The sequence below is a fragment of the Nycticebus coucang genome, chromosome 15 (genome assembly GCF_027406575.1).
Source record: "Nycticebus coucang isolate mNycCou1 chromosome 15, mNycCou1.pri, whole genome shotgun sequence".
Taxonomy (NCBI): Eukaryota; Metazoa; Chordata; class Mammalia; order Primates; family Lorisidae; genus Nycticebus; species Nycticebus coucang.
This window is the reverse complement of record NC_069794.1, coordinates 11743691-11768320: the sequence shown is the minus strand read 5'-3', so window position 1 is coordinate 11768320 and position 24630 is coordinate 11743691. Positions and strand designations below refer to the sequence as shown.

The 24630-nt window shown below is 42.2% G+C and overlaps 1 protein-coding gene across 4 annotated transcripts in view; it reads right to left on the bottom strand.

The window, feature by feature from the left end:
* GGACT (gamma-glutamylamine cyclotransferase) overlaps positions 1 to 24596 on the bottom strand; it is a 59355-nt gene extending 34759 nt beyond the window's left edge. Inside the window, exons 1-3 of one of the 4 annotated variants that reach the window (XM_053563975.1) lie at positions 24516 to 24578; positions 10055 to 10110; positions 9653 to 9824 (exon numbers count right to left, since the gene is read on the bottom strand). The gene's annotated coding sequence lies outside the window, so the exon portion shown is untranslated. Of the gene's footprint in view, positions 1 to 9652; positions 9828 to 10054; positions 10111 to 24515 lie in introns of those variants that run through there. The other 3 variants (XM_053563978.1, XM_053563977.1, XM_053563976.1) reach the window with 3 other exon arrangements.
* Between the last annotated feature and the right edge of the window lie 34 nt (positions 24597 to 24630).

Here is a 24630-nt window from a genome sequence, read left to right as displayed (position 1 = left end):
CTAATATTAGAAAGGAAGGCCTGTCAGTAAGCCTAATCTTCCAGCCAATTTTCAGAAGCAAAAACAGGGAGATTCAAGTCACAAAATAAAACCTATACACTACTGTTTTTCCAAGTAGATGACAGAAATCTTTTCTCCCTGTTATTTAAAGACTGCCATCGGCCAGGTGCGGTGGCTCATGCTTGTAATCCCAGAACTCTGGGAGGCTGAAGTGGGTGGACTGCCTGGGCTCACAGGTTCGAGACCAGCCTGAGCAAGAGCGAGACCCCTGTCTCTAAAAAGTAGCTGGGCACTGTGGCAGGTGCCTGTAATCCCAGCTACTGGGGAGGGTGAGTCAAGAGAATCGCTTGAGCCCAAGAATTTGAGGTTGCTGTGAGCTATGACACCACAGCACTCAACCAAGGGCGACAAAGTGAGACTGTCTCAAAAAAAAAAAAAAAAAAAAGAAAAGAAATAAATGAATAAAGATTGCCACCAACTGGAGGCCCAACCACAGAAGCCAATAGCTGAGGCCTGAGTTTATAGAGTGTCCCTCAGCACGACCTTGTGTACTACCTGGGGGACATTTACAGTTTCACCTGGAGAAGTGAGACACAACACACAACATTAACAGTGGCATTCTGGAAACTGATCCAGTAGTCACCACCATACTTTCAATAGTGATCATGGTTCCTAAATCATTCAAAGGTGCAGATGCATGATCTGTAGTTCACAAACAAAAATTTGGAGCACCCCATTAAAAAACTATAATGATGTTCATTATACGTAAAGGGCATTCAAAGAAATTACTCTCCCTTTGCATGCAATTTGCTCTCATATAATTAGTCACTGATCTAGCATAAAACTGATGGCAAAAGCAAAGATGGCAGGCACTCTTGGTTACTGATGGCAAAATAAGAATGAGATGCTCACAAGCTGCATATAAGGAATGGATCATTATAAAATGCATCATGTATTCAGATAATATTCTGTAACCCTTTGATTACAGAGTTCTCAGTTGAGGAGATTAAGAATGATTCCTAGGCCAGGTGATGTGGCTCACGCCTACAACCCTAGCACTCTGGGAGGCCGAGGTGGGTGGATTGCTTGAACTTAGAGGAGTTCAAAGCCATCCTGAACAAGAATGAGACCCTGTCTCTACTAAAAATAGAAAAAAAAAAAAAAACTTAGCTGGGTATAGTGGCTCATGCCTATCATCCCAACTACTTGGGAGGCTGAGGCAAGAGGATCACTTGAGCCCAGGAGTTTGAGGTTCCTGTGAGTTATATAACACCATGGTACTCTAGCCTGTGGCAACAGAGTGAGACTTTATCTCAGGGGAAAAAAAAAAGAAAAGGAATGATTTCTGTCCATATAATATTCTGGATTTAATTTTAATATGGAATAGTTACCATATTTAAATAGAAAAAAAATCAGTGAACCAAAGATTTTTTTATAATAGATATATAAATTCAATAATTTGTTAAAGATTATTAAGAGCACATTTTTATAATCTCAAAAAACCTAAAATCAGAAATAAAATAGAAACAACAGAACTATTAGTTGGCTCAAATAAAAACAAACAGATAACATGAGGTGCTGACAAGGACGTGGAGCAACTGGAACTCTCACACGTTGCTGGTGGGAATGCAAAGTGGTACAGACATGCTGGAAAGTTCCTTATGAAATTAAACATACAGTTACCAAATGACCTAACAGCTGCAATCTTAGGAATATACCCTAGAAAGATGAAAACTTTTCACGTAAAAGCCTACATATAAATGTTTATAGCAGCTCTGTTCATAATCACCAAAAACTATAAATAATCCACATGGTCCTTTAGTAGTAAATTAACACCCACTGTGGTACATCCAGACAACAGCAAGAAAAAAAGAATACACTCGCAGATGACTCTCAAAGGCACTGCTTGAGTGAAAGAAGTTGGTCTCAAAGGTTTTATACTGTGTAAATCCATTGCTATGACATTCTGGAAAAGGAAAAACATAAGGATAGAGAACAGATCAAGGATATCAAGGATTAGAGGAGGGGAATTATTTGACCACAAAAGGGGCAGAATAAGGGAGGGCTTGTTTTGTTTCCTGGTTTACTTGGCAATGAAACTGCTCTGTATGAGGATTGTTGATGATGGTTATAAAAATCTACACATATTAAAACTCACAGAATTGTGCAAAAATGTCAGTTTTACTGAGGCAAGAGAGTAAAAGCAAGAGCTAAATTCCGTCCTAGTCACTCTATACAGGCATTAGCCAGACAGTCTGTAACACTAATTCCTGCCTCTACTGTAGCAGATATCTGTTATCCATATGCCCTTCCCATGGTACGTGCTGGACCTATGTGATAACCTTGTAACTTCCCTAACCTTCTGTCACCTTTGAGGATAGGTAGCCCAATACCAAGGGTGCAGGCCAACCTGACCTTCCCCTGAATCAAAAGACTTTCACATCTTTCGTGTCTTTCATTACTTTCACATGCATCCAAGCCCTAAAAATGTATAAAAGATAGTCAAGAGATTGAGTCAGTGGGCTCAGTTTTTAGGACACTAGTCTGCTGAGTCTCCCAGCCGGTGAATAAAGTCGCTTCCTCTTCCAGCTGGTACCTGGAGTCTTTTGTCTGCATCGATTTCCTGCTACATTACTATATACAAATTTAAGTAATAAAAAAATGAATAAAAGCATGACAGCACATTACTACTCTAAAACAGTTAAAAATGAAAAGGTAAAAATTCTGTAAGAGCATTCTGCATTAAATCAAATTAATGCCTGGGATACATTAATTATTATTAAAAGAGACTTGAGAGATGTAAAAAAACAAATACAACAAATGGGCTTTTAAAATTCTGACCTGAATAAACCAACTGCACAGACCTGTTTTAGAAAACTGGAGCAGCGTGAACACAGTATTAGATGATATTAAGGAATTTTTGTTCATTGTTGTTAGGTAGAATTGTAGTTACATAAGAAAAAGTGTTTAAACAAAATTCGTACTAGGATATTTAGGGGTGAAATGACACAATTTCTGGCATTTGCTTCAAAATTCCCCAGAAGCACATGAATGAATAAAACCCTAGAACACAAAGGAACAGGGCAATGGAACAAGCATGGCGCATCCATCTCAGATGCTGGGCATGTGAGGATTGTTATATTCTACTTCCGAGTAAGTCTGGAAATGTTAATAATAAAGCACTAGAAGTAGAGGTTGTAGGGGAGGGAGGTTTCACTTACTTGGATGAGACTATCTCTGCAGGCGCCAAGCTAATGCCAATTTGCCCCTAATTGTTATATAGAAAAGGTAGGAATGGTATGTCTACTTGCCTTTATTTAGAGGTTTTTTATTTACTTAGGTACAACTAAAATATGAGAAAAAGAGAGGAAAGGAAAATAGATATTTTCTAAATGATGCCTACATCATAAAGTTGACTTTGAAAATCATTCATTTGATAAGGAGATACTAAAGCTTCCATGTTCACAGAGAAATCTGAGCACCAGGCGTACCCCTCTTTTCTTCCCACCATAGCTGCTTTCTCTGCCTTTTCCACAGCTATAATCCCAAGCACTGCCAATGTCTGCTATATACGGCTTTGTTACAGACATTCTGCCAAAGCACAATAACACCTCTACATACACCACCTCTACACTGAAACCTGGGCCACTGGAGTTCAGAATGTGTCCATTTGCTTATGACATTTGCCAGTCAGCACAGATGGAAAGTGACCACAGAGACTACAGAACCTAGGTAGCAGCAGCAGGTAACTGAGCTTCTGGAAAGTTCTTACAGCCAATGTATTCTTACTATATCACAGCTGATCTCAATGCCCAGAACACTGATACGCCCAACTTATCTGTGAGTCCACCTGACTTTTGTAAAAGATCTTGCTGTTCACAATTCTTCATGAAACTGTCACATTAACAGTGACTCAGACTTTGTAAATACTCCCAGAAATGCCAAGAAACTGTTTATTCCTTTATGAAATATACTAACATCCTCTTAAAAGCTTTTTTAGGCTTTCATAATCTGCATCTAACTTCGTAAAAAATTGTATCAAAGGAGGAAGACTGATTCAAAGCAGACAGTTGTGATTATTTTAAAAAACAATGGGCTCAAAGAACACTTTCCAAATCTCATTTAATGCTTGTAAGTTAGTAAAACCATCATGAGATAGGCCAGGCACAGAGGCTCATGCCTGTAATACTATCACTCTGGGAGGCTGAGGAGTGTGGAACACTTGAGGTCAGGAGTTCAAGACCAGCCTGAGCAAGACTGAGACTCCATCTCTACTAAAAATAGAAAAAATAGCCCGATGTCCTGGTGGGAGCCTGTACTCAGGAAGCTGAAGCAAGAGGACTCCCTGAGTCCAAGAGTTTGAGGTTGCTGCAAGCCACAACACCACAACACTCTATCCAGGGTGACATAGTGAGACTCTGTCTCCAAAAAAAAAAAAAAAAAAAAAACAAAACCATGAGATAATAGAATTAATCATTTTCATTAACATATCTGCTGCATATTCCTAAGTACAGATGACAAAAGAAGAATTTAATGCTCACAAGCATAATCTGGACTGAGCACAGCATATTATGATATGTTCTCTCTCATTTACTCCTCTTCACTCTAAGTTACCCTGGCATGACTCCGACTATCAGAGCTTCATGAAAACACTCTCGACTAACAGGAGATGAGTTCTTTCCTACCGGTGCCACCGTGCGGAACTGAAGCGAGGATGGTGTGGTTCCTGTCTAGCCAGAGCTCTCAGCCCAGCAGTGTTTAGGCTCAGATAAAAAAAACAATCACACAAGACCAAATAATGACATTTAAACAAGTAAAACAGCAGCTGCAGCAAAATACCAATAGGGTGCAGAGGCAGGAAGACCCCAAGTTGAAGACCTTAGAAGCAAAGCTTCTCTCTGACATCCTCCCAGCTCCTGTCTCTGGTACCCCTTCTTCCCACGGCCAGCCACAGAACCCGAATCTCTCTTCCCCAAGGCAGGTCATGGAAGCCAGACCTTCTTTCCAAAGCCAGCCATAAAAATCTCAAAATAGGACTCCAACCTTTCCCCTGCCTTCCTGTGTAACCTCTGGCCACAAAGAAATTATTGAATGAGACTCTTATTCCAGAGGGGTGCTGCCCTGTGCCTGGGAGAAGGAAATGGCACAACAGAGAGGCCAGGAAGCACTCAGACAGGCCTTGCTGGTTTCCCCACTTATCTATTTGCATTAGCTCATACCCTTTTTGTCTAATCACATTTTTGTACTCAGCTGTCCTGGTTCACGAACCTCAGCTAAACATGACAGTCCACCTTGTGTCTTTGAGTCTTCATGCTGAAGGTTCCTAGGTCACATAAAACTATGATTACATAAATGTGTTATGCTTTTCTGTTGTTAACTTGTCTTTGCCATAAGGTGCTGCCATAAGGTGCTGGGAGAAGAGGGAGTCAAAGAAGGCTTCCGACTATAGTTCAGCTGAGCTCTAAAGAAAGGATTTCACACGTGGAACCAGAGCCTCCCTTCATCCCAAAGCCCTATCCTGTTAATGTTGAGGAAGGGGGGCCTGAAGAGAAAGGCCAGGACAAGGCCAGAAGATAACTATAAACACACTTGGAAGATTAGCATCTGGTCTTAAAGTACCTGCCACAAAACGCCTGGAAGGTTGCTGAGACCCTGAAGGCATTACAAAGTTAGGCAGACCGAACCAAAGCCTCCCCACCCCACCCCAGGATGCCCATGTCCTAGTCCCCAGAGCCTTCGAATATGTAACTAACATAGCAAAGGGACTCTGCAGACGGGATTAAGATAGAGAGCATCTTGAGTTATCTGGGCAGTCCCTAAATCCAATAGTAAGTGTCCAGATGAGAAATAAAAGAGAGAGAAGGCAGATACCAGGTAGGAGGCTGTGTAGAGATGGAGGCAGAGGCTGGAGTGACAGCCACTAGCCAAGAAGCACTCGGAGCCTCCAGAAGCCAGAAGAGGTTAAGGAAGATTTTCCCACAGAGCCTTTGGGGGAGTGTGGCCTTTTGATACCTTGATTTCTGACTTTGGACTTCAGTGAACAGTGAGAGAATAAATTTCTGTTTTAAGCCTCCCTGTTTGTGGTAATTTATTAAGGGAACCCCAGAAAACTAGTACAGTTACTAAGTAACCCTTCTCTGTCTCAGGTAGGGACAGCGAAGGCTGACCTGGCTTCATGTGCTCAGTGTGCCTAAGGGACAGAGAACTGCTGTGCCAAGCCATGGAATCTCTAGGCTGTAGATCTGATGGGTAAGATAGTCATTCCCAAAGGAGAAGGGGCTCATTTCAATCAGCCCAAAGAAATTATCTGGCCTTGTCCGTAGTTTCAGGACTAAAGGCAAAACTGTACATAAAAAGACTGTAGGTGATTAAGCTTGTTCCCCAGGGTTACAAGTTAACAGTTCTGATGCTGCAATATATGGATACACATACTGACCAGGTTAGATCAAGGGGACGGCATAAGGAGGGAGCCAGGTTTCTCACTGCAGGGGCAAGAGGTCACAGACAAGCCTGTGATCCATATGGTGAGGGACTAGAGCTGGAGACACCGGTGTGAACTAGAGTCTAGCTTACTCTAGACACAGAAGGCTACACACGGAAGCATTGATAGACACATGCGCATACCTAGACGTTTCCTTGTTCTACCAGCTGAGGGGACCCAAAAGTGATGACACTGCAGCAGAAAGGAACACACCCAGCGTCCAGCTCTTGGTTTCTACCGCCATTGCTAGCAGATGGAACCAGGTCTCCCTGGAGAAATGGCAGATTCTAAGACTGGTGCAGGGCACATATAAGATGGATCTGGAACATGTAGTGGGGCCAGAAAGCAAGAAAGTGCTCAAAAATAAAAAATAAGCAGCCAACCCACAATGATGTGAGTACATCAGAGGGACACAGGAGCCAAATGAGAAACCTCCCAATGGGCAAAGCAGGAAACATTTGAGGAACAAAATAAGTAGTGCTGGGTCATAACCTAAAGCATAAATCAAATGTCTAAGTCCATAATGATATAAATGACTGAATAAATAAATGTGAGGAAATAAGGAAATTTCCTATTTGTGCAGGAAAAAATTCCAAATAATGCATGTAGATACTTCACCCTCCAGGAATTGAAGCATGACCCCTCCCTCCTAAGTGCAGGGTACTCACTGTGACTTCCTTTCAAAGAGCACAACATGGAAAGGACAGAACATGACTTCACAGTAGACGATCCTGACAAACACAGCTTCAGCCAGGTAATCCAGGTCAACAGCAAAGGGGCCAAGTCATGTTGACAGTAAGCATGTAGCCTTGACACAATGTGATGGAAATGACACTTTACCTCTGTGGCCTTCCCACCCTAAAACCTACACCCCTAGTGGCAGAGGTTCTTTGTGTGGTGAGAGATAAAGCAAATGACTAATTATGCTACTTTTGTTGGGAACTGAGATGTATACAGAAGAAAAGGTATGGATATAAGCACTATGATGTGAAAGAAAAAAAAAACGTGGTACAGAAACACTTTGAAGCTATCAGTACGAACTAAGGAAATATTTTATCTCAATGTTTTCCCTTTTATCTGCCCACAGAAATGGCTTACAAACAACTGCCAACTAACAGCAATGAGCACCCCATAGTCCTGCTTATGGTTTCTAAATACCATTTTTCACTTTCAAACAGCCAACCGTGATACCTTGGAGAAATGGTTGACTCCAAGTTTGTGACAGTAAATATGACCGTGACTTTCTCTTGTTGTTGGGATGAACTTCAAAACTTAATATGACCCACAGGACCCTCTGCTTCACTATCTCTCCAGCCCGTCTTTTCCCTGTCAATGCTTCAGCCACACTCACCTTCTCTCATCTCCTCATATCTGTGGTTGGCAGAATAATGCCCTCCCCTCCAAAGATGTTCACATTCTAATCCCTGGAACCTAAGAATGTGTTACCTCACATGGCAAATGGGATTTCACAGTTGTGGTGAAAGTTAAGGACTTTGATATGCAAAGTTGATTTGGATTTTCCAAAAGGGCCCAACCAAATCATGTAGTCATTAAAACTAGAAAACTCCTCCGGGGTCAGATATAAGAAAGAAAGATACAATAATGAAAGCAGACTCAGAAAAGGACAATACTACTGACTCTGAAGACAGAGGAAAGGGACAAGCAGCCAAGGAATAAGGGCAGCTTCTAGAAGCTGGGAAAGGCAAGAAAACAGACTCTCCCTAGAGCAGTGGATTTCAACCTGTGGGTCATGATCACTTTGTAACAACAAAAATACATCCTGCATATCAGATATTTACATTACTAGTCCTAACAGTAACAAAATTAGTTATGAAGTAGCAATGAAAAGAATTTTATGGTTGGGGGGTCACAACATGAGGAACTGATTAAAGGGTCGTGGCATAAGGAGGCATTAGGAAGGATGAGAACCACTGCCCTAGACCCTCCAGAAGGCTGTTATTATCTTCATTTTTTAAATTAAAAAGTTCAAAATCCAGGCAGTCTACCACAGGAGTTAGTACCCTTAGGCTTGACACTAATATTTGTCTACCATGTAAGAAATATAAATTCCGGGTGGTGCCTGTGGCTCAAGGAGTAGGGCGCCAGTTCCATATGCCAGAGGTGGTGGGTTCAAACCCAGCCCCGGCCAAAAACCACAAAAAAAAGAAATATAAATTCCATGGCCTTGTACATTTATTAACATGATACCACCAGTGCTCAGAATAGCTTAATAGCTGCTGAATATGAACAAATGGGATAAAGATGCATTTCCCCCCTACTGTTATACAGAAAACTTTATTATGGAAAGTCAAACATATACAAAACTAGGGTAATGATATAATAATCCCTCAAATACCCATCTCACAACTTGGAAAATTTTCAACACAAGGCCAGTCTTACAGCTAACATTTAATTAGTTTCGTATTACGTTAACTAGTAGCAAGAGTCCCCTTTCAAGAGAATCATAGGTTCCTAGTTCTTGCTACATGTTCATTTATCTGTGTTAATATGAATTTTAAAAAGAAATCTTAAAACGGGCAAGTCTTTCTAAACAAAACCCAAAACAAAAGTGTAAAGGGGAGATTGACATTTTTCACTCCATAAAATTAAAACTTTATACAGAGCATTAATATTGTACATAAAATACAAAAAACTGGGGGGAGGTGACGCCTGTAGTTCAGTGTGTAGGGCGCTGGCCACATATACCCAGGCTGGCATGTTCGAACCTGGCCTGGACCTGCTAAACAACAATGACAATTGCAACAAAAAAATAGTCGGACGTTGTAGCAGATGCCTGTAGTCCCAACTACTTGGGAGGCTGAAGCAAGAGAATCACTTAAGCCCAAGAGTTTGAGGTTGCTGTGAGCTGTGACACCACTGCACTTTACCAAGGGTGACACAGTTAGACTGTCTCAAAAAAAAAAAAAAAAAAGACAGTGGGGAGGGAAAGTTATCTGACAAAAGATTAAAATTCTCAATGAATAATTCTTACATATCAATAAGACCACAACCTAATAGAAAAATGGATAAAGGGATGAACATACCGTTTCTCCTACTATTCTTAAATGACAAAAGACAAGGGCTTCCAAATGGTATTATTTGTCAGCATACTTTCTCTGGTGCTATAGAATTTACAATGAACATTCTAGAATACAGGATAACAGTTCTCACCTGTAAGCCTGTTTCTTCAGAAATGTGTTGCCTTGGAATCAAGCACCAGAGTCAATCTAAGAATCTTGAAAGTTTTTGGCTTTCAGAATCTTTCCATAGGACACAGGGAAAAGTATGTCCGCTCACATGAAGACCAGAAAGTCTATGTGGCCCAAATACTCAGTTTTCAGACCTGCTGGGAGGTGAGATAGGAGGAAATCAAAAGAAGAAAATTGACTGTTTAAGAGATAAGGGGCTTTAAAACAAAAACCAAGTGACCCAATCCCCGTTAAAAGGCAATCCCAGACCCAAAGATGGAAAGAATTTGGCAAGTCTACTTCACAAGTGGTTTGAATTCAGTGGAAAAATATGGCCCACACACTCAAGGGGCCAAGGAATGCCTTGAATAAAGTTTCCACTGACCTTGAGAAGGGGTTCAAAGTTCTCTCCTCCTTCAGAAATAACAGCTACATCTTTTCCTACAAGTAGGACAAGAAAGAAGAGAAAGAAAAAAGTGTATTCTCAGCCATCAGGCAAAGCCCATTTTAGTAATGTTGACAGCTTCCTTGATGAGGGTTTCCAAGTCTTTTAAAGTCAGATAAATTTAAACAAATGCAAACCAATTCTGAAGTAGACTTGACAAAAATGGTGAACAAGAACCTGTTAAGCCTTCAGATCTAACTTCCAATTTACAGGAAACAGAGGGTATAGAGGAGCAAGATAAACCCTAGGACCCTAAAATCAGCTAAATAAATCCTGAATATGCAGCATCCTATAGGCAATCAACCAAGGGATGTCAAGAAAGCTCTAGAGGGAATGCTCTAGAGCAGGGGCAGCAAACTAGGACCAGGTTAGTAGAGCCTTCAGGTGGATTTTATTTATGTATTTATTTATTTGAGACAGTCTCACTCTGTCTCTCTTAGCGTCATAGCTCATAGCAACCTCAAACTCTTGGGCTCAGGTGATCCTCTTGCCTCAGCCTCCCACGTAGCTAGGACTACAGGCGCCTGCCACAACACCCCATTATTTTTTACAGACAGAGTCTCGCCCTTGTTCAGGCTGGTCTTGAACTCCTGAGCTCAGGCAATACACACCTTGGCCTCCCAGAGTGTTGGCATTATAGGCATGAGCCACACCCACCCACCTGGCCCTCGGGTGCATTTTAAAACAAAACTGTGGAGCCGAGTTGACTATAATCCCAGTGCTTTGGGAGGCCCAGGTGGGTGGATTGCCTGAGCTCAGGAGTTTGAGACTAGCCTGAGCAAGAGTGAGACCCCCTCTCTAAAAGTAGCTGGGCATTGTGGCAGGCACCTGTATGTAGTCCCAACTACTTGAGAGATTGATGCAAGAGGATCACTTGAGCCCAAGAGTTTGAGATTGCTGTGAGCTATGATGCCACAGCACTCTACCAATGGTGACAAAGTAAGACTCTGTCTTAAAAAAAAAAAAAAAAAAACTTTAAAAATGAGGCTGGCTGGGTGGCGCCTGTGGCTCAGTGAGTAGGGCACCAGCCCCATATACCGAGGGTGGCGGGTTCAAACCCAGCCCCAGCTGAACTGCAACCAAAACAATAGCTGGGCGTTGTGGCGGGCGCCTGTAGTCCCTGCTGCTCAGGAGGCTGAGGCAGAAGAATCGCGAAAGCCCAAGAGCTGGAGGTTGCTGTGAGTCCTGTGACATCATGGCACTCTACCGAGGGTGGTAAAGTGGGACTCTGTCTCTACAAAAAAAAAAAAAAAAAAAATGAGGCTGCCTATGGTGCTCACACCTGTAATCTTAGCACTTGGGGAGGTTGAGGTGGCTGGAATGCTTGAGCTCAGGAGTTCGGGACCAGCCTGAGCAAGAGTGAGACCTCATCTCTCCTAAAAATAGAAAAACTAGTTGGACATTGTGGTGGGCGCTCGTAGTCCCAGCTACTCAGGAGGTTGAGGCAGGGGGACTGCCTGGGCCTAAGAATTTAAGGTTGCTGGGAGCTATGATGCCACAGCATTCATTCATTTCAGTATATGAGCCATTTCCATACGGTTACTTATGCAGGACAGTGGCAGAGCTACGCGGTTATGAAAGAGACCACATGGCCTGCAAAGCCTATAAAAGAACTGGTATCTGGCCCTTCCCAGGAAGTTTATCAACCCCTGCCCTAGACTGAAGGAGATAACAGATACTCACCCAAACACCACCTCCATCGTTCTTTGTTTGGAATTGGATTCACATAAATCAACAGTAAAGATAAATGTTTCTGGTCCAGCGTGGTGGCCATGCCTGTAATCTCAGCACTCTGGGAGGCTGGGACTGAGGGGATTGCTTGAGCTCAGGACTTCAAGATCAGCCTGAACAAGAGCGAGATCCACCTCTACTTAAAAAGGTAGAAAAAACAGCCAGGTGTTGTGGCGGACACCTGTAGTCTCACCTACTCAGCTACTCAGGTGAATCGCTTGAGCCCAAGAGTTTGAGGTTGCTGTGAGCTAGGCTGATGCCAGGCACTCTATCCAGGGTGGTAAGAGTAAGACTGTCTCAAAAAAAAAGTGTGTTTCTAAAGCAATCAGGAAAATGTGATCAAGGGCTGGGTTTTAGAAAATAGCAGAGTATTATTGTCAGTGTCATTAGGAGGTGATAACGGTATTATGGTTATACCAGAAAATGCCAGAGGGAGGAGCAAGATGGAGGCGGAGTAAGAGCTTCTTTGCAACAGTGTGCAGTGAGACTGGGGAGAGAAGACTCCAGATACCTCTGGCTTGTAGGCTATGCCCAGAAACATCCCTTTGGGGACACAGGAAGATAGCGAGAGACTTCTGTACCCCAGGAAGACGACAAAAGCAGTGGAGAAGTGGCAAGTGGTTGCATTTGTTTGCTCTGAGGCTGAGCACCTGCCACAGATAGCTGTAGCGGTAACAAGCAGCTAGATTGCAGACAGGGAAGGCCTTCCCTGTGGTTTGTTTTTTTGAACTTGGGCACCTGGTTTAATTACCTTGGGAGAACTTGGGCAACAGTGCAGGTGACTTTAATTGTTGTCTAGGGTCTGGGACTGAGCCACTGGGCCAGAATGGAGCTATCATTGTTCAGCTGTGGGCCAAGCCCAGCCATTGCTGGAGAGCTGCCCAGCAGGCTCCACCTCAGGGTCGCAGAGTGAGGCCCGGGCTGGGAGACCTTGAGTGAGTGATCTAGTGACTGTGAGCAGGGCCAAAGGCCAGGACTGACACACCGGGCAAGAGTGGAGCTTTAAGTGTTCAGCAGTAGGAGAGCTGCCTTGCAGCCTTGGCCCTCAGGGGCATACATTGAGGATGGTTCTGGCACACCTGATAAGCAGGCAGCCACTTCAAGAGAGATCCCAGTGACAGTGCTTTCCTGGGAAAGCCTCTGCTTAGCCAGGGTTACCGGTTTAAAGTGTCTTTTAACTGGGCTGAAGAGAGAGTCAGGCTTGCAACCCTATGGGGTTTGAGGGCAAAGAAGCCAGCAGAGGCCTCCAGTCTCCATCATATACAGCTGAATCAGCTTTGTGATTAGCATCTCATACCCCAGAAGATCACCTGTTGCCCAAACAATATTCAGCAAGCTATATATACTGCTTGTTCTTGGTTTGGGTTTTTTTTTTTTATTTAATTTCAACATTTTCTCCCTAGATTTATCTTTTTGTTTTTCTTTCTTCATTTTTCTAATGTAAATATATTTTTCCATTGTTGTCTTCTTTAATAATAAGGAATTTTTTTTTTTTTTTCAGTTTTTGGCCAGGGCTGGGTTTGAACCCACCACCTGCGGCATATGGGGCCAGCGCCCTACTCCTTTGAGCAACAGGTGCCACCCAGAAATTCATTTTTGATAGTGTTTCTGCTCCTGTTATTTTGTTTTTCCCACAATTTTATCCTGTAAGGTTTTCTGTTTGTTTTGGTTTTATTTATAGTATTTTTATTTTTCCTCTCTATTTGGGGATGTGGGGTGTTGTGTCTGCTCAGGCTGGCAAAGAGCTGCTGACCTCAAAGGAATCACTGACCCCAGCACCCCCTAGAGCTTGGGGTTTTTGAAGGTGTGGGTCAAAGTACCCTCCTATACACCTTTATTATTCCTTTCTTCCTCTTTCTGTAACTCTCTTCTTTTTGGCAATATTCCCTTCTACTCATTCCCCTTCTTTCTTTTTTTAATCTTTTTTCCCTTCTTGCTCATAAATCTTCTCATCTTTTTAGTCCTGTACCAAAAGGAGTCATCAAAACCTTAGGTCAGAGGCAGGGTAACTTAAAGAGCAAGAGGAAGTGAAAGGAAAATTAGGACAAGGAAACAGATAAAAGACAACTCTCATGAGGAAGAATCAGCAGAAAAATCCTAGCAACATGAAAAACCAGTCCAGAACAATACCTCCCCCAGGGACCATGAGGTAGCTACTGCAGAGGATTCCACCTATAAAGAAATGTTAGAAATGACAGAAGGGAGATTTAAAATACAGGTGATGAAAACAATGAAGGAGAAACCAAAAGAAAATGCAAAAACAGAATCAAGTAAGAGATGAATAACAGGAAGAATATAGAAAGGATATAGCAGAGCTGAAGGAACTGAAGCAGTCAATTAGGGAACTTAAAGATGCAATAGAAAGTATCAATAACCGATTAGATCATTCAGAAGAAAGAATCTCAGAGATAGAGGACAAAACTCTTGAGATTACTCAGATAGCTACAGAGGCAGAAAAAAAGAGAGAGAAAGCAGAACATTCACTGACAGAATTATGGGACTTCATAAAGCATTCAAACATTCAAGTTAAAGGTATCCCACAAGGGAAAGAAGAATGCCTCAGAGGAATGGAAGCCATACTAGAGAATATTACAAATGAAAATTTCCCAAATAATCACCAAAGATTCTGACACACTCCTTTAAGAGGGATATCAGACCTCAGGTCACCTCAACTCAAATAGAGCTGCTCCAAGACACATTGTGATAAACCTGTCCAAAGTCAAGACAAAAGAAAAGATTTTTCAAGTTGCCAGGAGTAAGCGCCAGTTGACCTAGAGGGGCAAATCCATCAGGGTGACCGCAGACTTCTCTAATGAAACTTTCCAAGCAAGAAGACAATGGTCATCTACGTTTAATCTACTTAAGCAAAATAATTTCCAGCCCAGAATTCTATATTCTTCTAAATTAAGATTTAAAATTGACAAAGAAATCAAATCATTTACTGATATGCAAACATTGAGGAAATTTGCCACAACAAAACCACATCTACAGGAAGTACTTCAACCTGTTCTACACACTGACCACCACAATGGACCATCAGCAAAGTAAGTACCCAGAAATTAAAGGACAGAACCTAACTTCCACAATGATGCAAAAGATAAAATTAATTAATGGACTTTCACAAAATAAGATGAATAGAATGCTGCCACACTTAGCAATTATCTCAATAAATGTCAATGGCTTGAATTCCCCACTGAAGAAGCAGAGATTGGTTGATTAGATTAAAAAACACAAGCCATCCATTTGCTGTCTGCAAGAAGCACACCTAGCCTCAAAAGACAAATTAAAACTCAGAGTTAAGGGTTGGAAGACAATTTTTCAGACAAATGGAATTCAGAAGAAAAGAAGGGTTGCAATCTTATTTTCAGATACATGTGGATTTAAAGCAACAAAAGTCAAAAAAGACAAAGATGAATACTTTATCTTGGTCAAGGGAAAAATATAAGAAGACATTTCAATTCTAAATATTTATGCAACCAAGTTATTAATGCTCCCAGATTCTTGAAACAGACCTTAATTAGTCTGAACAACATGATATCCTATAACACCATACAACAGGGGACTTTAACACTCCTCTTACAGAGCTGGACAGATCTCTAAATAGAAATTAAACAAAGATATAAGGGAACTTAAATGAGACTCTAGACCAAATGTGCTTGATAGACGTAGATAGAACACTCCATCCCACAGCTGAAGAATATACATTCTTCTCATCAGCCCATGGAACATTCTCCAAAATTGATCATATCCTAGGACAGAAAACAAACCTCTACCAGAATCAAAAGAATTGAAATTTTACCTTGTATCTTCTCAGACCACAAGGCATTAAAGGTGGAACTCAACTCTAACAAAAACATTCCACCACACACAAAGACATGGAAATTAAACAACCTTATGCTAAATGAGAGTTGGGTGCAAGAAGAAATAAAAAAGGAAATCATTAACTTCCTTGAACATAACAACAATGAAGACACAAGCTACCAAAATCTGTGGATACTGCAAAAGCAGTCCTGAGAGGAAAATTTATTGCTTTGGATGCCTACATCTGGAAAATAGAAAGAGAGCCCATCAACAAACTCACAAGCCATCTTATGGAATTGGAAAAGAAGAACAATCTAAGCCTACATCCAGCAGAAGAAAAGAAATATCCAAAATTAAATCAGAGATTAATGAAATTGAAAATAAAACAAAAAATCATTCAGAAATTTAATGAAATAAGGAGTTGGTTTTTAAAAAAAAATAAATTGGATAAACCTTTGGCCAGACTAACTAGAAATAGAAAAGTGAAATTTCTAGTAATCTTAATCAGAAATGATAAAGGGGAAATAGCAACTGATCTCACAGAGATACAAGAGATTAGCTCTGAATACCACCAGAAATTCTATGCCCAGAAATTTGACAATGTGAAGGAAATGGATCAATATTTGGAATTACACCCTCTCCTAGACTTAGCCAGGAAGAAACAGATATCTTGAAGAGACCAATTTCAAGCACTAAGATCAAAGAAAAAATAAAAAAACTCCTAACAAAAAAATGCCCTGGTCTGGATGGCTTCACACTAGAATTCTATTAAACCTTCAAAGAAGAGCTTATTCCTATACTGCAGAAATTATTCCAAAAAATTGAGGAGGAAGGAATCTTCCCCAACATGTGCTACAAAGCAAACATCACCTTGATACCAAAACCAGGAAAAGACCCAACTAAAAAGGAGAACTTCAGACCAACTTCACTAGTGAATATAAATGTAAAAATTCTCAACAAAATCCTAGCCAATAGATTACAGCTTCTCATCAAAAAAGTCATCCATCTAGATCAAGTAGGTTTCATCCCAGGGATGCAAGGCTGATTTAACATACACAAGTCCACAATCGTTATCCACCATATCAACAGAAGCAAAAACAAAGACCAGATGATCCTCTCCATAGATGCAGAAAAAGCATTTGCTAAAATCCAGCATCCTTTTCTAATTAGAACACTGAGGAGTATAGGCATAGGTGGCACATTTCTTAAACTAATCAAGGCCATCCATGACAAACCCACAGCTAATATTTTACAGAATGGAGTAAAACTGAAAGCTTTTCCTCTTAGAACTGGAACCAGACAAGGTTGTCCTCTGTCACCACTATTCAATATAGTACTGGAAGTTCTAGCCAATACAATCAGGCAAGACAAGGAAATAAAGGGAATCCAAATGGGAGCAGAGGAGGTAAAAAACTCTCCCTCTTTGCTGACAATATGATCTTATAGAGAACCCCAAAGACTCATCCACAAGACTCCTAGAAATATCCAAAACACACAGCAATGTCTCAGGATATAAACTCAATATCCACAAGTCAGTAGCCTTTGTATACAAAGACAAGCCGAGATGAAAGGCCAATTAGGAACACAACCCCCTCCACCATAGCTTCAAAGAAAATGAAATACCTAGGAATATACTTAACAAAAGAGGTGAAGGACCTCTATAAAGAAAATTGTGAAACCCTAAGAAAAGAAATAGCAGAGGATATTAACAAATGGAAGAACATATCACACTCATGGCTGGGAAGAATCAACATTGTTAAAATGTCTATACTTCCCAAAGCCATCTACAGATTCAATGCCATACCTATTAAAATACCAACATCGTACTCTCAAGACTTGGAAAAAATATTTCTTCATTTTGTATGGAACCAGATAAAAACCCTTACAGCTAAGGCAGTTCTTTTTTTTTTTTTTTTTTTTTTTGAGTTAGGTAGAGTACAGGACTGATCATCTTATTTGTTTGTTTTTATTTTTGTTTTCTTTGGTTTTGTTTTCATTGAGGCATTTCATTTGTTCAATATGTATTGCATCCCTAGAGAAAGAATCGCAGGATTTTCCCTCCGTGTGTTTTCTTCTTGCTTCTTCGTGGTCCGTGATGCCAGCTGAAGTTGTCAGTACAGTGAAACCAAACCGGCAGGATGGGAGCAGACAATTCTGCCATCTTTCTAGAGTTGCACAGCAAACCTGGGGCTGATTGCTCCACACTCGTTTAACCTGTCTGTGAGGTTCTCAACGATTTTCCCAGCTCTGCGATCATCGAGGATTTCAAATTTCCCAATGTAACCATGCTTCATCATCACAGCGGACAATGGGGTGGCTCCTGTGGCTCACGTTACAGTGGCACGCACGGAAAGACGGGGGTCGGGGGGTGGCGGGGAGGCCAGGCAGGACTGCTAATTTTGCCCTCTGCCCTAGACAGACAGAGGGCCTAGAGTTTCAGCACACTCGCACACATGCCCCTGCGGTTCGGAGGCGGCTGCAGACAGCCACAGCTAAGGCAGTTCTTAGTAGTAAAAAAAAAAAAGCCAGAGGCATCACCATACCAGACTTTGGCTACATGGCCTCAGTGGTCAAAACAGCATGGTACTGGTACAAAAATAAAGACATAGACATTTGGAATTGAATAGGAAACCAGGAAATGAAACTAACATCACAGCCACCTAATCTTTGATACACCAAACAAGAACATACCTTGGGGGAAAGACTCCCTATTCAATAAATGGTGGTGGGAAAACTGGATATCCACATGTAAAAGACTGAAACTGGACCCACACCTTTCTCCACTCACAAAAATTCATTTAAGATGGATAAAAGACCTAAATTTAAGGCATGAAATGATAAAAATCCTCAAAGAAAGCATAGGAAAAACACTTGAATATATGAGCCTGGGGAAAGACTTCATGAAGAAGACTGCCGCTGTGGCAATTGCAACAACAAAAAAAATAAACAAGTGGGACTTAATTAAACTGAAAAGCTTCTGTACAGCTAAGGAGACAACAACCAAAGCAAATAGACAACCTACACAATGGGAAAGGATATTTGCAAATTTTGAATCAGATAAAAGCTTGATAACTAGAATCTATAGAGAACTCAAATTAATCCACATGAAAAAAGCCAACAATCCCATGTATCAATGGGCAAGAGAGATGAACAGAACATTCTCTAAAGAAGACAAATGGCTAGCAAACATGAAAAAAATGCTTATTGTCCCTAATTGTCAGAGAAACGCAAATCAGAACCATCTTGATATATCATCTAACCCCAGCTAGAATGGCCCACATCACAAAATCCCCAAACTACAGATGCTGGCTTGGATGTGGAGAGAAGGGAACACTTTTACACTGCTGGTGGGACTGCAAACTAATACAACCTTTTTGGAAGGAGATATGGAGAAACCTCAAAGCACTCAAGCTAGACCTCCCATTTGATCCGGCAATCCCATTATTGGGCATCCACCCAGAAAGAAAAAAAATCCTTTTATCATAAGGACACTTGCACTAAACTGTTTATCACAGCTCAATTTACAATCGTCAAAATGTGGAAGCAGCCTAAATGTCCACCAACCCAGGAATGGATTAACAAGCTGTGGTATATGTATACCATGGAATACTATTCAGCCATTAAAAAAGATGGAGACTTTACATCCATTGTGTTAACCTGGATGGACGTGGAACACACTATTCTTAGTAAAGCATCACAAGAATGGAATCCTATGTACTCAATACTGACATGAGGAGAATTAATTACTTAGTACACGGTAGGGGGTGGGAGAAAGGGAGAGCAGAAAGGGAAGGTGGGAGGGGGTGGGAGATGGGAAGAACAGAGAGAGGAAAGGAGGGAGGGTGTGGGGGGTCTTGGTGTGGACACACCTTTTGGGGGTGGGACACAATTGTAAGTGGGACTTTACCTAACAAACACAATCAATGTAACCTGATTCTTTATAACGTCAATGAATCTCCAACAATAAAAAATATATATATCCTTTGGGGGTGCATGCTGAACTCAGGGGTGAGATGTTAAACTTTTTTTTTTTTTAAGAGTCTCACTTTTTGCCCTGTGTAGAGTGCTGCTGTGACATCATAGCTCACAGCAACCTCAAACTCGTGGGCTCAAGCAATTCTCTTACCTCAGCCTCCCAAGTAGGTGGAATTATAGGTGCCTGGCTATTTTTAGAGACAAGGTCTCGCTCTTGCTCAGGCTGGGCTCGAACTCCTGAGCTCAGGCAACCCACCCTCTTCAGCCTCCCAGAGTGGTAGGATTATAGACGTGTGTTAAATTTATTTTAATTACTTCAACCAGCACCAAAACCAAAACAAAACCAGATAAAACAGATATTGTAACAGAAGTGAGGGCCTGAAAAACGACAGAATGTATTACAAGTCACTTCTTTAACATTCCTCCATACTCTTTTGGGGAATTTTTTATTTTTTGAGACAAAGTCTCATTTTGTCCCATCCCCCCCCACCCCCCATAGGGGACTGAGGTGTCGCAGCTCACAGCAACCTCAAACTATTGGGCTCAAGTGATTCTCTTGCCTCAGCCTCCCAAGTAGCTAGGATTACAGGAGCCCACCACAAACCCTTGGCTATTTTTAGAGATGGGGTCTCTCTCTTGCTCAGGCTGGTCTTGAACTTGTGAACTCAGGCGATCAACCCACCTCAGTCTCCCAGAGTGCTCAGATCAGCAGGCAAGAGTCACCACACCAGCTGTTTGGGGGAATTAAAACCTGCATTCCTGGCAAACCCCAGTAACCAGGGACACAGGAGAGTGTCCTCTATTCTTTGTACCATAGGCGCAGCAGAACTCATGAAGATGCTATAGTTAAACAGCAATAGCCCAAAGCTGAAAACTCCCTTTAAAAGCTCTATTTCAGCTTATAGGGAGGAGAAAGGTTTTTTTGGGGTTTTTTTGTGGTTTTTGGCCGGGGCTGGGTTTGAACCCACCATCTCCGGCATATGGCACTGGCGCCTTACTCCTTGAGCCACAGGCGTCACCCAGGAGAAAGGTTTTTTAAAAGGAATCCGCCATCCTCATCATTTACTGACAAATTAATAAACTTTTCTTTCCTTTTCCTCAAGCCACTTGTCCTTGTTCTTCGTTTGGTGAGGGGTCAAGCACCAAACTTTCAATAATAATGTGGTCAAACATGAATTGTGACATTTATTTGATACATATTCAGAAATTCACTATACTATATTCCCGTGTTTTTATGCTGGCTTAAAATTTTCCTACTAAAAAAGAGAAAGAAAAAAAAATCAGAAAACTTAGATCAAAAAGTTTATCCCCAGAGAACTGCTCTTTCCAGGAGCCCACTGGCTGCATCCCTCCCCTCATGGGGTCCAGCAGCAACACACTAGGCGTTCGCCTTTCTCACAAGAATCTTTGTTGTTTTTTGAGATAGAGTCTCACTCTGTTGCCCAGGATGCAGTGCTGTGGCATCATAGATCACAACAACTTCAAACTCCCGGAGTGGTGATTCTACTTCCTCAGTCTACCAAGTAGCTGGGATCATAGGTGCTAGCCAGGATGCTTAGCTAATTTTTCTATTTTTAGTAGAGACAGGGTCTTGCTTTTGCTCAGGCTGGCCTTGAACTCCTGAGCTTAAGAGATCTTCCTGCCTCAGCCTCCCAGAGGGTTAGGATTACAGGAGTGAGCCACCGTGTGGGGCTCTGAACACAGTTTTGCGTTAAGCTTTTAAACTTTGCTTATGCTATCTGCCACCAGGAATGCCCCTTTCCACCACTCTGCTTATAAAAATCCATTCTCTGCTCGAGGTCTGGTCTAAATGGTATAAGTGGAATTTCTCTGCCAAATCTCATCATTTACTGACAAATTAATAAACTTCTCTTTCCTTTTCTTTCTCTTTTTTATTATCTGCCAATGAGATTATTGGTTTTGGAAATGTGATAAATGAATTTACCACAAGCCAGCAAAAGGACAGATTTTATTAGCGATAAGAGAGGGTAAAGAGGCACAGCAGAGGGGGGACCCCAAATGGGTAACCCATTTCAGCTGTCTAGGGCAGCAGTTCTCAACCTGTGGGTCGTGACCCCTTGGTAACAATGAAAATACATCCTACATATCAGATACTTACGATTCATAACAGTAGCAAAATTACAGTTATGAAGTAGCAACAAAAATAATTTTATGGCTGGGGGTCACCACAACATGAGGAACTGTATTAAAGGGTTGTGGCATTAGGAAGCACTAGGAAGGTTGAGAAGATAGAACGTATATGTCTAAATACATATACAGCTTTTCCTACCCTGAGGGGATGAGGTTGAGAAGATAGAATGTATATATCTAAAATATGTTATAAACATTTAGTGCCAGAGGCTTATGGGCAAAAGTTAATTTAAAACTGCCCTTGTGTGGGAATGTGGTCCCACCTATGGCATTTCACCTTTCCTGGGAGTGGCAGTGCAGATGGAACATCGATTGTACTGTTTGGTGAGCTTGTTTAGGCCCAGAAAATGGGGTCCATCTCCAGCACTGAGCAGGGGGAACCTGCATCAATGGGACATTCCCCACTCCTCTATATACTATGAGGTATTCCCCATACCCTCACTCTGGGCTCCAACAGAACACTGCCTCTGTTTTCATTCTTCTCAACGTTTAGCTCTTTCCCATGTCTGTTATCTTGAGAGCACATGTAGTGGGAATAAGATGGAGTCAGTCAGGCTGGGCCGAAACAACACAGCTGGTCTAGTCAGTTTAGGTCCTATCTGATTTTCACCTCATGTCTTCCATTTTTGTTTTGTACATTTAGCTCCAATTTAAACATGTGTATCTTGAAGAGTTTAGAACAATTTAGGAGATTAAATTTTGCATTGTAAATGTTTTAATAGGTCACTTTTGTTCATTATTAAGACAAAGGTTAATGTGATCTTTGAAATTTTACATAAAAAACTGTGGGTTTGGAAATGGAAAGGCAGAACAGACTTGGAGAGACTACTCTCGCTGTTCTCCACAATTGCTGGCCTTCTGACAATAAAGTTTGGTGGACCTAGTCCCTGTCTCTGCATATTGGCTGGACAGGGAGAGGTGGCCAGACCCCTGTGTCCAGTAACAACCTCACAAGGCCATACAAACCCCAAGAATTTCAAAAGCTGGATCTTTTCTGTAAATCTAATTGAGGAGGTATCACAACACCTTAAACAGAGCTGGTTCTACCTATAAAGCTCAGAAACCCTGGGTGGGTCCTCACAGCCTAAACAAGGCAGTTGCACTGACCATAGAGTCCTTCAACTGAATAATGAATTCCTGTTCAGCAAGATGCTGAGTGGTCATGTCTAATGGAAGCTCTCTTAATAACATCCCTATTACCTATCCCAGTGAAGAAGGTTCTAGAGAAGACTGCTAAGATCACTTGATTTTGTCCTTATTGTCACCTTTCCTTGAGTACAGTCCCTCTTCAAACACTGCTGCACTACACCTCCATGCCAGCCTGCGGGGTGTCCTGACCCCTGGTAAAGGCCTTGGCTTGCTGTGGGTACAAAGCCTTCCGATGACTCCACTTCAAAAGTGGACATGAATTGGAGCTTTTAAGAGATCTCACTGGGTCAAATAAAGAGTAAAATGAACAGGTAACATGTTAAAGATACAGGTTTCTGTCCCTCTTTTGTTCCACTTATTGCTACCCACTATCCAAGCTCACCAGGAATAACCACCATTTCTAGGACTAGTATTAATAGGGCCCGTAAGATCAATTAGTCCATACAAAAGTCTACCAATTAGAAATTAATATAACTTTGCAAATTCAGCTTTTAAAATAGAAAGGCTCTCTGCTAGGATATAATGTTCTGCTTATTCAGGAATATCTGACTTCTCCTGGGAGTAGTTTCAGGAAAGCAAGGTTTTGGGAAGAAATGAGAACAAACTGCATTTCCCTTACTAATCAAGTCCCTATCAGCATTTCAATAAATTGAATGGGGCCAGGGGAAAGTCTTCATTTACAGGCAAATGTACATAAGGGTGTGTGTGTGTAAGACCTACACCCTTCACGTAGGTCTAGCCAACTGATTTAGAGATATCTTGTAGTTTTTAATTAATGATTTCTCCTTGGGGCATTCAGCAAAATGAGTAAGTTGCTCTTTTTCTTTTTTTGCAGTTTTTGGCCGGGGCTGGGTTTGAACACGCCACCTCCAGCATATGGGGTCTGCGCCCTACTCCTCTGAGCCACAGGCGCCGTCCCCTTTCTTTTATTTATTTATTTTGCTCTTTTTCTTTTTTTAAAGGTGACAAGTCTACCGCATTTTCTTATTTCAACACTAATCACCTAAGCTTGGTGACAAGAAGCTGTGTTCAAAGTACATCTATGTTGGGTTTTCAGTGAGACTGGCTGTCCTGACCAACTGAGGGAAACAGCACAATAACCATATTTCGCAATCGGGAAGAGAAATTTTTCCAAAGATTCAGGTGTTTCCCTAACGACTTCAAAGAAACCTAACATCGTAAAGGCACAAATGCAGAGTTTTTAGATTTTTTTTTTTTCCATCTTTTGGTCTCCTCACAAAGTGAACCAAAAAACAGAATTTCTGACAAGTGTTGGACTCAGGCGGCTCAGAGGGGCCTTACAGCCGCCTTCGGGGCAGGCGTCCCTTTGCATCGATCGTCTAGGCTCGCCCCCAACGTGCCCTTCCCGCGCCTCGCCCCTGCGCGGAGCCCCGTCCCAACGGGTGCGGGTCACGATTCCCCTGCCTTCCGGCTGGCCCCGTGGCCGCGCCCCAGGCCTGCCTCGCCACCGCCCGCGGGGACGCCGGTGCCGGGCTCGGCCCAGACTCCTCGCCGGCAGAGACGCCCCGCGGTCCCCGGGATGCCCGCTCGGGGGGCGGGATCACCCGGTCTCCGCTCGCACCCAGCGTCTCACCTGCCGCGCTGCCGGGACCGTCGGGCACAGCCGGCCGGGCGGCGGGGCGGAAATGCGGGGCGGGGCGGAGCGGAGCAGCGCGCGACACCCAGGCCGCCCGGGGCGGCGCCCCCTG